The 12688-nt window shown below is 32.2% G+C and overlaps 1 protein-coding gene across 1 annotated transcript in view; it reads right to left on the reverse strand.

Moving 5' to 3' along the window:
• Positions 1-12688, reverse strand: part of LOC108886664 (zinc-binding protein A33) — a 30738-nt gene that overhangs the window by 16957 nt on the left and 1093 nt on the right. The window lies entirely within an intron of this gene.

Below are 12688 nucleotides of genomic sequence, written 5' to 3' on the forward strand. Positions count from 1 at the left end.
AAAATGGTCAAAAAATGTCATGGTATACTAAGGGGTCAAAATGTCAAAAAGTAATAAAATGTCATAGTATAGTAAGGTGTGAAAAATGGTCAAAAAATGTTATAGTATAGCAAGGGTTCAAAAATGGTCAAAAACGTCATAGTATAGTAAGGCTTCAAAAAGTGTCATAGTATACTAAGAAGTCAAAAATGGTCAAAAAAATGTCATAGTATAATAAGGCGTCATAAAATGTCATAGCAAGAGGTCAAAAATGTCATAGTATAGTAAGGCGTCAGAAATGGTAAAAAAAATGACAAAATGTCATATATACTACGTGTCAAAAATGGTCAAAAAATGTCATAGATATAAAGGGCTAAAAAGGTTTTAAAAAAAAATGTCATAAAATGTTATAGCAAGAGGTCAAAAATGGTCAAAAAAATTTGTAGTATAGTAAGGCATCAAAAGATGTCTTAGTATAGTAAGGGGTCAAAAATGGTCATAGTATAATAAGGCGTCAAAAAATATAAAATGTCATAGTGTAGTAAGGCGTCAAGAAATGTCATAGTAAGGCTTCAAAAAATGTCATAGTATAGTAAGGTGTCAAAAATGGTCAAAAAATTTCATAAAATGTCATACTATAGTAAGGCTTCAAAAAGTGTCATAGTACAGTAAGGCATCAAAAAATGTCATAAAATGTCATAGTATAGTAAGGCGTCAAAGAATGTCATAGTATACTAAGGGGTCAAAAAATGTAATAAAATGTCATAGTATAGTAAGGGGTCAAAAAACGTCATAGTATAGTAAGGGGTCAAAAATGGTCAAAAAATGTCATAATATAAGAAGGAGTCAAAAGAGGTCAAAAAATGTCATAGCAAGAGGTCAAAAATGGTCAAAAAAAATTGTAGTATAGTAAGGCATCAAAAAATGTCTTAGTATTGTAAGGCGTCAGAAATGGTAAAAAAAAAATGACAAAATGTCATAGTATACTACGCGTCAAAAATGGTCAAAAAATGTCATAGTATAGTAAAGGGCCAAAAAAGGTTTTAAAAAAATGTCATAAAATGTCATAGCAAGAGGTCAGAAATGGTCCAAAAATGTCATAGTACAGTAAGACATCAAAAAATATCATAGTATAGTAAGGCATCAAAAAATGTCATGAAATGTCATAGTATATTAAGGGGTCAAAAATGGTCAAAATTGTCATACTATATTTAGGCGTCAAAAAATGTCATAGTATAGTAAGGGGTCAAAAATGGTCAAAAAAATTCGTAGTATAGTAAGGCGTCAAAAAATGTCATGAAATGTCATAGTATATTAAGGGGTCAAAAATGGTCAAAATTGTCATACTATATTTAGGCGTCAAAAAATGTCTTAGTATAGTAAGGCGTCAGAAATGGTAAAAAAAAAAATGACAAAATATCATAGTATACTACGCGTCAAAAATGGTCAAAAAATGTCATAGTATAGTAAAGGGCCAAAAAAGGTTTTAAAAAAAATGTCATAAAAATGTCATAGTATAGTAAGGCATCAAAAAATGTCATAGTATAGTAAGGGGTCAAAAATGGTCAAAAAAATTCGTAGTATAGTAAGGCGTCAAAAAATATAAAATGTCATACTATAGTAAGGCGTCAAGAAATGTCATAGTAAGGCTTCAAAAAATGTCATAGTATACTAAGGGGGTCAAAAATGGTCAAAAAATTTCATAAAATGTCATACTATAGTAAGGCTTCAAAAAGTGTCATAGTACAGTAAGGTGTCAAAAATGGTCATAAAATGTCATAGTATAGTAAGGCGTCAAAAAATGTCATAGTATACTAAGGGGTCAACAAATTTCATAAAATGTCATACTATAGTAAGGCTTCAAAAAGTGTCATAGTACAGTAAGGCATCAAAAAATGTCATAAAATGTCATAGTATAGTAAGGCGTCAAAGAATGTCATGGTATACTAAGGGGTCAAAAAATGTAATAAAATGTCATAGTATAGTAAGGGTTCAAAAAACGTCATAGTATACTACGGGGTCAGAAATGGTCAAAAAATGTCATAGTATAGTAAAGGGCCAAAAAAGGTTTTAAAAAAATGTCATAAAATGTCATAGCAAGAGGTCAGAAATGGTCCAAAAATGTCATAGTACAGTAAGACATCAAAAAATATCATAGTATAGTAAGGCATCAAAAAATGTCATGAAATGTCATAGTATAGTAAGGGGTCAAAAATGGTCAAAATTGTCATACTATATTTAGGCATCAAAAAATGTCATATTATAGTAAGGCGTCAAAAAATGTCATGGTATACTAAGGGGTCAAAAATGGTCAAAAAATGTTATAGTATAGTAAGGCATCAAAAAAACGTCATAGTATACTAAGGGGTCAAAAATGGTCAAAAAATGTCATAAATTGTCATAGAGGTCAAAAATAATCAAAAAAATTCATAGTATAGTAAGGCATCAAAAAATGTCTTAGTATAGTAAGGCTTCAAAAATGGTCATAAAATGTCATAGTATAGTAAGGTGTCAAAAAATGTCATAAAATGTCATACTATAGTAAGGCTTCAAAAAGTGTCATAGTACAGTAAGGCATCAAAAAATGTCATAAAATGTCATAGCAAGAGGTCAAAAATGGTCAAAAAAATTCATAGTATGGTAAGGCATTAAAAAATGTCTTAGTATAGTAAGGGGTCAAAAATGGTCATAAAATGTCATAGTATAGTAAGGTGTCAAAAAATGTCATAGTATACTAAGGGGGTCAAAAATGGTCAAAATATTTCATAAAATGTCATAGTATAATAAGGCGTCAAAAAATATAAAATGTCATAGTGTAGTAAGGCGTCAAGAAATGTCATAGTATGGCTTCAAAAAATGTCATAGTATAGTAAGGTGTGAAAAATGGTCAAAAAATGTCATAGTATAGCAAGGGTTCAAAAATGGTCAAAAATGTCATAGTATATTTAGGCATCAAAAGATGTCATAGTATAGTAAGGGGTCAAAAATGGTCAAAAAAATTCGTAGTACAGTAAGGGGTCAAAAAATGTCATAGTATAGTAAGGCATCAGAAATGGTCAAAAAATGTCATAGTATACTACGGGGTCAAAAATGGTCAAAAAATGTCTTAGTATAGTAAAGGGTCAAAGGGTCAAAAAAAGGTTAAATAAAATGTCATAAAATGTCATAGCAAGAGTTCAAAAATGGTCAAAAAATTTGTAGTATAGTAAGGCATCAAAAAATGTCTTGGTATAGTAAGGGGTCAAAAATGGTCAAAAAATGTCATGGTATACTAAGGGGTCAAAAATGGTCAAAAAATGTAATAAAATGTCATAGTATAGTAAGGTGTGAAAAATGGTCAAAAAATGTCATAGTATAGTAAGGCTTCAAAAAGTGTCATAGTATACTAAGAAGTCAAAAATGGTCAAAAAAATGTCATAGTATAATAAGGCGTCATAAAATGTCATAGTATAGTAAGGGGTCAAAAATGGTCAAAAAATGTCATAACATAAGAAGGAGTCAAGAGAGGTAAAAAAAATGTCATAAAATGTCGTAGCAAGAGGTCAAAAATGTCATAGTATAGTAAGGCGTCAGAAATGGTAAAAAAAATGACAAAATGTCATAGTATACTACGTGTCAAAAATGGTCAAAAAATGTCATAGTATAGTAAAGGGCTAAAAAAGGTTTTAAAAAAAATGTCATAAAATGTTATAGCAAGAGGTCAAAAATGGTCAAAAAAATTTGTAGTATAGTAAGGCATCAAAAAATGTCTTAGTATAGTAAGGGGTCAAAAATGGTCATAGTATAATAAGGCGTCAAAAAATATAAAATGTCATAGTGTAGTAAGGCGTCAAGAAATGTCATAGTAAGGCTTCAAAAAATGTCATAGTATAGTAAGGTGTCAAAAATGGTCAAAAAATTTCATAAAATGTCATACTATAGTAAGGCTTCAAAAAGTGTCATAGTACAGTAAGGCATCAAAAAATGTCATAAAATGTCATAGTATAGTAAGGCGTCAAAGAATGTCATAGTATACTAAGGGGTCAAAAAATGTAATAAAATGTCATAGTATAGTAAGGGGTCAAAAAACGTCATAGTATAGTAAGGGGTCAAAAATGGTCAAAAAATGTCATAATATAAGAAGGAGTCAAAAGAGGTCAAAAAATGTCATAGCAAGAGGTCAAAAATGGTCAAAAAAAATTGTAGTATAGTAAGGCATCAAAAAATGTCTTAGTATTGTAAGGCGTCAGAAATGGTAAAAAAAAAAAGACAAAATGTCATAGTATACTACGCGTCAAAAATGGTCAAAAAATGTCATAGCAAGAGGTCAGAAATGGTCAAAAAATGTCATAGTACAGTAAGACATCAAAAAATATCATAGTATAGTAAGGCATCAAAAAATGTCATGAAATGTCATAGTATATTAAGGGGTCAAAAATGGTCAAAATTGTCATACTATATTTAGGCGTCAAAAAATGTCATAGTATAGTAAGGGGTCAAAAATGGTCAAAAAAATTCGTAGTATAGTAAGGCATCAAAAAATGTCTTAGTATAGTAAGGCGTCAAAAAATGTCATGAAATGTCATAGTATATTAAGGGGTCAAAAATGGTCAAAATTGTCATACTATATTTAGGCGTCAAAAAATGTCTTAGTATAGTAAGGCGTCAGAAATGGTAAAAAAAAAATGACATAAAATATCATAGTATACTACGCGTCAAAAATGGTCAAAAAATGTCATAGTATAGTAAAGGGCCAAAAAAGGTTTTAAAAAAAATGTCATAAAAATTTCATAGTATAGTAAGGCGTCAAAGAATGTCATGGTATGGCTTCAAAAAATGTCATAGTATACTAAGGGGGTCAAAAATGGTCAAAAAATTTCATAAAATGTCATACTATAGTAAGGCTTCAAAAAGTGTCATAGTACAGTAAGGTGTCAAAAATGGTCATAAAATGTCATAGTATAGTAAGGCGTCAAAAAATGTCATAGTATACTAAGGGGTCAACAAATTTCATAAAATGTCATACTATAGTAAGGCTTCAAAAAGTGTCATAGTACAGTAAGGCATCAAAAAATGTCATAAAATGTCATAGTATAGTAAGGCGTCAAAGAATGTCATGGTATACTAAGGGGTCAAAAAATGTAATAAAATGTCATAGTATAGTAAGGGTTCAAAAAACGTCATAGTATACTACGGGGTCAGAAATGGTCAAAAAATGTCATAGTATAGTAAAGGGCCAAAAAAGGTTTTAAAAAAAATGTCATAAAATGTCATAGCAAGAGGTCAGAAATGGTCAAAAAATGTCATAGTACAGTAAGACATCAAAAAATATCATGAAATGTCATGGTATACTAAGGGGTCAAAAATGGTCAAAAAATGTTATAGTATAGTAAGGCATCAAAAAAAGTCATAGTATACTAAGGGGTCAAAAATGGTCAAAAAATGTCATACTATATTTAGACATCAAAAGATGTCATAGTATAGTAAGGGGCCAAAAATGGTCAAAAAAAAATCGTAGTATAGTAAGGCATCAAAAAATGTCTTAGTATAGTAAGGCGTCAGAAATGGTCAAAAAATGTCATAAAATGTCATAGTATACTACGGGGTCAAAAATGGTCAAAAAATGTCAAATTGTCATAGAGGTCAAAAATAATCAAAAAAATTCATAGTATAGTAAGGCGTCAAAAATGGTCAAAAAATGTCACATTATAGTAAGGCTTCAAAAATGGTCATAAAATGTCATAGTATAGTAAGGTGTCAAAAAATGTCATAAAATGTCATAAATGGTCAAAAAAATTCATAGTATGGTAAGGCATTAATAAATGTCTTAGTATAGTAAGGGGTCAAAAATGGTCAAAAAATGTCATAGTAAGGTGTCAAAAAATGTCATAGTATACTAAGGGGGTCAAAAATGGTCAAAATATTTCATAAAATGTCATAGTATAATAAGGCGTCAAAAAATATAAAATGTCATAGTGTAGTAAGGCGTCAAGAAATGTCATAGTATGGCTTCAAAAAATGTCATAGTATAGTAAGGTGTGAAAAATGGTCAAAAAATGTCATAGTATAGCAAGGGGTCAAAAATGGTCAAAAAAATTCGTAGTACAGTAAGGGGTCAAAAAATGTCATAGTATAGTAAGGCATCAGAAATGGTCAAAAAATGTCATAGTATACTACGGGGTCAAAGGGTCAAAAAAAGGTTAAATAAAATGTCATAAAATGTCATAGCAAGAGTTCAAAAATGGTCAAAAAATTTGTAGTATAGTAAGGCATCAAAAAATGTCATGGTATACTAAGGAGTCAAAAATGGTAAAAAAATGTAATAAAATGTCATAGTATAGTAAGGTGTGAAAAATGGTCAAAAAATGTCATAGTATAGCAAGGGTTCAAAAATGGTCAAAAACGTCATAGTATAGTAAGGCTTCAAAAAGTGTCATAGTATACTAAGAAGTCAAAAATGGTCAAAAAATGTCATAAAATGTCATAGTATACTAAGGGGGTCAAAAATGGTCAAAAAAATGTCATAGTATAGTAAGGCTTCAAAAAGTGTCATAGTATACTAAGAAGTCAAAAATGGTCAAAAAATGTCATACTATTCAAAGGATGTCATAGTATAGTAAGGGGTCAAAAATGGTCAAAAAATGTCATAATATAAGAAGGAGTCAAAAGAGGTCAAAAAATGTCAAAAAATGTCATAAAATGTCGTAGCAAGAGGTCAAAAATGGTCAAAAAAAATTGTAGTATAGTAAGGCGTCAGAAATGGTAAAAAAAAAAAAGACAAAATGTCATAGTATACTACGCGTCAAAAATGGTCAAAAAATGTCATAGTATAGTAAGGCATCAAAAAATGTCATGAAATGTCATAGTACACTAAGGGGTCAAAAATGGTCAAAAAATGTCATAAATTGTCATAGAGGTCAAAAATAATCAAAAAAAATCATAGTATAGTAAGGCATCAAAAAATGTCATAAAATGTCATAGTATACTAAGAAGTCAAAAATGGTCAAAAAATGTCATAATATAAGAAGGAGTCAAAAGAGGTCAAAAAATGTCATAAAATGGTCATAGTATAGTAAAGGGCCAAAAAAGGTTTAAAAAAAATTTAATAAAATGTCGTAGCAAGAGGTCAAAAATGGTCAAAAAAAATTGTAGTATAGTAAGGCATCAAAAAATGTCATATAATGTCAGTATACTAAGGCATCTGAAATGGTCAAAAAATGTCATAGTATACTAAGGAAATGCCAAATATTCTTTACTTGCAGCTTGCAATTAAAATAAATAATTGAGGCTAAAAACATTCTCTTTCATACAAAATTAAACCAAATAGCAAAGTATTCAGAAGTATTTATTTGAGTAAGATAACCCTTTATTAGTCCCACGGGGGGGGGAATTCAGTGTTGCAACAGCAAAAATAGAAAAGGGCACTATATATATACAAGACAAGATATAAAACAAGATAATATATAACAATATAAAAAAAAAAACATAAAGAGGACTATATACACAGTAATAGTTTGGATTTGATTACGGATATTGCACTGTTTGAAATAGCTTGATACCAAAATGAAAATCTAACATAACCCACAAACACTGTGTAAAACAAAGGTAAGATGGCTACTTCAAGATACTTCCTTTGTCTTAAGCCGCATGTCATTGTATAGTGAGGCATAAAAACATCAAAAAATGTCAGAATAGTATGTCGTAAAAATATTCTGATTTACTGATCAGTTTCTGTTTTTAACATGTGTTCTTGTCTCTGCAGAGGAAGAAGATGACAGCACCTGAAGACCTGAGGTGGATGAAAGAAAAAAGTGTTACGAAGCTGTTAATTAGATGAAAGACCTCCACCATCTAACTGCTGTAAACAGTGTTGGTTTCCTGTTGTTCAAGTGAAAACACTGTTTTTCTCTACTATCTGGAATGTAGTCATGGTCACATTTTCCAAAGACTAGTATGTCTTTATTAAACACCTGTGAGAACATTCAACTGCTTATGATACAATTATTTAATTAATAATTGTATTATTATATTATTATAATTGTATTATTTAATTAATAATTGTACCACAAGCAGTTAAATGATCACAAAGATGCTTAGTAGACATGTTCATCTTTGGAAAATGTGCTCACAATCCTAACCAGCTCTAGCAAGTGTTTCCTTGTGGTCAAATGTTTGTCATTATCTTTGCTGCTTTTCTTAAATGATGTCTGGAATAAAATCAGTAAAAGTTTCTTCTTAAACTTTTTAGTTGCATTTCTATATTTTGAAACTGATGTTATACAAATAATTTTATTTTATTTTTTATTTTAAGAAAAATGTTGTGATTCTCATGTTTTAATTTTTTAGACCCATTTTTAAACATTTTGAAAATATATTTAAATATGCAAAGGTAAAAGGTTTTACTTAATTTCTCTAATTTTTTGTTTTAAAATATTTTCAAAAGCTTTATACTTGTTTTTAGAGTTACTGTTTAAGGTTTTAAACTTTTTATGGGTTTGATACTAATTGTTTAAACATATTTATGGTTCCAATTTTTTTTTTTTTTTACAGGTTTCATGCTTAATTTTTAAACCCTAATTAGTACTAATTAAATACTAATTAAAACTGATAAGGATAAGTTACAGCAGCTTTAATTTGTTGCTATTTATTCCAGACAAAAGGTTTTAAAAGTGTCAAACTGCAGCTGAGACAATGACAGAATCAGACTGAAAAGAATAAACTAGCACTCACCTTCCGGAAATGTCTTCAAGTCTGTCTCTTCTCTCTGTGATTTAATGGTTTATGTTTGAAACCTGTGGAGAAAAATGCAACAAACATTAATATAAACGTGCAACTTTTTTTCTGTCTCTATGTATAAAGTCATATATTGCTCGTCTGTTAATATTTTTTATTACATTGTCATGTTCCTACTGTTGTGTATAATTTTTATAGCCTTATCTTGCTTTTATTTTTACCCTTACTTGTATTTATGTCTTTCTAACTTTTTCAATCACTTATGCTGCTACAACGATGTAAATTTCCCCATTGTGGGACTAATAAAGGATTATCTTATCTTTTAACACATCAAATTGAAGCACAGTAAGTTTCTGGGTATTGAACATCAAACTGCTGAAAGATAGAGAAGTAAAAGACACTATATCTACAAAGAATCCAGTGTGGACTAACTGGTTCTGGACTAATCAGAACTAGTCCAAATTTGCTTTCTACACAAACACAAAAGAAGCTGCTCTGACTGGAGAACTGACTGCAGCAGCTCTTGATATCCACACAACAGCAGTGGATGGGAATGTTTTTCTCCAAAGTCAGTTAAAAATTGAACTAAATTTGGATGATAGAAGCCTAAATGAAGCAAAATGACTGTTTCTAATGTGACACTGAACTGAATAAGTTCTTCACATTTTTATGATTTACTATACTAATAAGAAAGACGGAGAAAGAGACACAAGGAGAAAGAGGGGGAAGGGAAAGAGACAGAGAAAGTGTGTGTGTGGTGCAGGGGGTGGCAGAGAAAGAGTCAGTGGGAGAGAGGGGGAAGCAGACAGACCGAATTAGAGAGAGTAAAGCCGGGTACACACCAAGCAAGCAAGCTGACTGAAGACGGAAGCACAACACTGTCTTAAACAATCTTAAATTTCTATATATTGTCTGTCAACTAATCACTGGAGGAGTCGTGTTACTGTGAACTGCATAATAAAAAATTTTGCTTTAGTATTTTTGAAAGCAGGGCTTTAACTTGTGGTATTTTTAATTATACTTCAGTCCACAGGCAGAAAATTAAGTGACAACTATTTTGAGTTTTTAAAAATTATTATAACTAGTACTATTCTCTGACAATTTATAGACACAATCAGTTATTATTAGATTCAATACTAAACTAATTAAATATCAAGGATTTAAACAATAACACTGCTACTAACATTAATAATTCAGCTCATTAACATGTTTTTTTTCAGACTGGGTAAATCTTAAAGACACATACCTGTTTGGTTTGTAAGGTGAGAGCTGGTGTTTCTGTCCAGGCTGCAGCAGCTGAACAAGTAAACCTGGAAAACACAAGTACAAACTTGAAAAACACTAAACACTAGAATCTTGACAATCACACTTGAGTTTTGAGGTGAATAAATTCATTATGTTACTAGAATATGACTTTTTTGATCTCAGAGAGAAAAGCAATTTTTGAAATTGTTTTTAAAATGATCTCTAACAGTAATCTCAGCTCATACATTGTGACCTACTCTTGAGGCCTAAAACTTGTGAACGAGCACAGAGTTAAAATCTAGTTTTCAGGCTTATATTTCACACAAAACTGAGCTCAGTAAAGTCTCAAGTCACCACAAACATATTTCTAATTAATATTATAGCTATGGATAGCTATGGACAGGTTACTATCACAACGCTACAAAGACACACAAAACGACAAAAGCAAAAAATCGCAAAATGTTCATGAGATGCTTAATGGACAAAATGAACACAAAGAAACGTTAAATGACTTGGAATAGAGACGTAAAGCGATGAAATACCACTACAGATAGAAATTATCACATTAATATCTGCCAAAAACTGACTTAAAGTGACCAAGATGGAGCACAAAATTACAAAGAAACTGTAAAATGTCTTCAGAGTTATTGTAAAGAGATGCTAGTGGAGTTTTAAACATACTGAATACAACAGTTACCACCTTCCACAACCCATGTCCGTGCCGTTTTAGTCACAGAGACACAAATACACATTAACCAATGCAAATAAAAACTGCTAATGCTCGCCACTAATGCTAATGCTAACACCCAGACGTAAAACAGCCAAGTAGAGACACAAAATGATATAAAATGACCACAAATAGCCACAAACTGGTGACGACGACGTGATAAACCATCATAAACGTAGGTTAAATGATCAGGATGGAACACAAAATAACAAAGAGACGGGGATTTACACAGATTATACAAACGCACTCTTATCCACGCGATATAAAGGACTGAAATAGAATAGAGGGTATGCGTTTATATCAACTCCCCCCCCGGAAATCCTCCTTTTAGTTGGACTGAGTGGTAAAACAAACCTCCCTCAACATGGCGTGCAGTGGTAGACACAGCGAAATTGGGTGAAAATATGAATTATCGGAACAAATTAAGGACAATTGTACTTGAGGGTGATCCGTGTGAGCTACCAAAAATCAACTGGTCCACGGACATTGACAATGTGGCCAGAAATTGGGTATCCTGACATTTTAAATATGTACCCATTTCAACACCAGGAAAATACACACTGCAAAGCCTGAAGGCATACAACAGCCTTGACTCAGTCATACTTCAAGGCGGGATTTTCTATAAGAATCACAGCCAGATGAGCACATTTCAAAATTAATTTATTTAATCAGCCGTTAGATTTAAACACAAACCAAAACTAAATATTATAGCAGATAATCGGATGATAAAAAGTCAGTTTGCAGTATACAGTTTACTGACACAACTAAATATATGTATAATTTACTTGTACTTGATATTTAAGTACCGTTAATATCAACTATTTGTTTAGGTGACTTTCACTTTTACTAATGTAATTTTTTAACACGATAGCTTTACTTCAACGTGTGAGTTATGATGAATATAACTAAATGAAAGATGCTAACGTCAAGGGCTTTACTGATATGTAACGTTAGCCAATACAGCATGTAATTTAAGGTATGATCTTAACCAAAAATAAAGCATAACAGTATAATGGGAACCACAAATCCAGGTTTGCGTGTCTGGATTCCAGTTGTGTCTGCAAATCGCAGCGATCCATCTGCTTCTCCTTTCTGTAGCTTTCGGTAGCCTGTAGAAAGATAGCTCCGACTGCAGCTCTTCCCCGTTTTGGATATCGTTTTTAAACTGTCGGCTAACGCTGCCACTCGGTCTTTCTGCCACTCAGTGAGTGTAACCGCAGTGTGCGTGTGCTGTCACGCCACGTGCATACCCTCTATTAAGCTCTATCATTACAAGGTAATGCTAACACTCACCACTAATGCTAACGCTCTCTGATATCACTAATGCTAACGCTAGCCGCTAACGCTCTCTGATATCGCTAATGCTAACGCTAGCCGCTAACTGTTTGCCTTACCTTCGTGCCGCAGGTGTGTTCAGCGTCCAGCCTCACTCGTGTTCGACAAAAAAATGCAGCTCCAGAGTGTGTTTTATCATCCATGTACCTTTGGTAAAGACGTTTTCTCACAGTACTGGCAAACCGAAGCTCTGCTTCAAACGCGGTTTAAATCTGTTTTCCCACTTCGTTTCTCCGCCTCTCTGCGCTCCTCCCAGTGGGTCGTGACCAATGAGGAGAGACGTCGCGGTCAATGACGACATACGTCAGCTCAAGACGGAGAGAAGCATTAGATGTGTTATAAGATTTGGCGTAGACGCACCGTCAGTGCACAAACTGAAGATGAATACATGAGCCACATGTAATCTGTAATAGCTAAGCCAATGAGCGTGCTTCTGTAACATATGTGTATACCAGAGTTAGCTACAGCAGGGTGGAGGTCTGACAAAATGCAATCCACTTCTCCAGGTTGGGGGTTGGATACATAGCTAATAACCCAATTCCATGGAGAAAAGCACTGTCATAGGCAAAAATGCCCTCCACAAAATGTGTGTAAAATACTCCCCCAGAAAATTGCTGCTGTAGCATGATGTGTACCAATGATGCCCCCTTCACATTTCTGACTGTCCCCTCATATATTCCTGCCTAGAAC

This window comes from Lates calcarifer, linkage group LG10, assembly GCF_001640805.2.
Source record: "Lates calcarifer isolate ASB-BC8 linkage group LG10, TLL_Latcal_v3, whole genome shotgun sequence".
In the NCBI taxonomy this organism is placed as follows: Eukaryota; Metazoa; Chordata; class Actinopteri; family Centropomidae; genus Lates; species Lates calcarifer.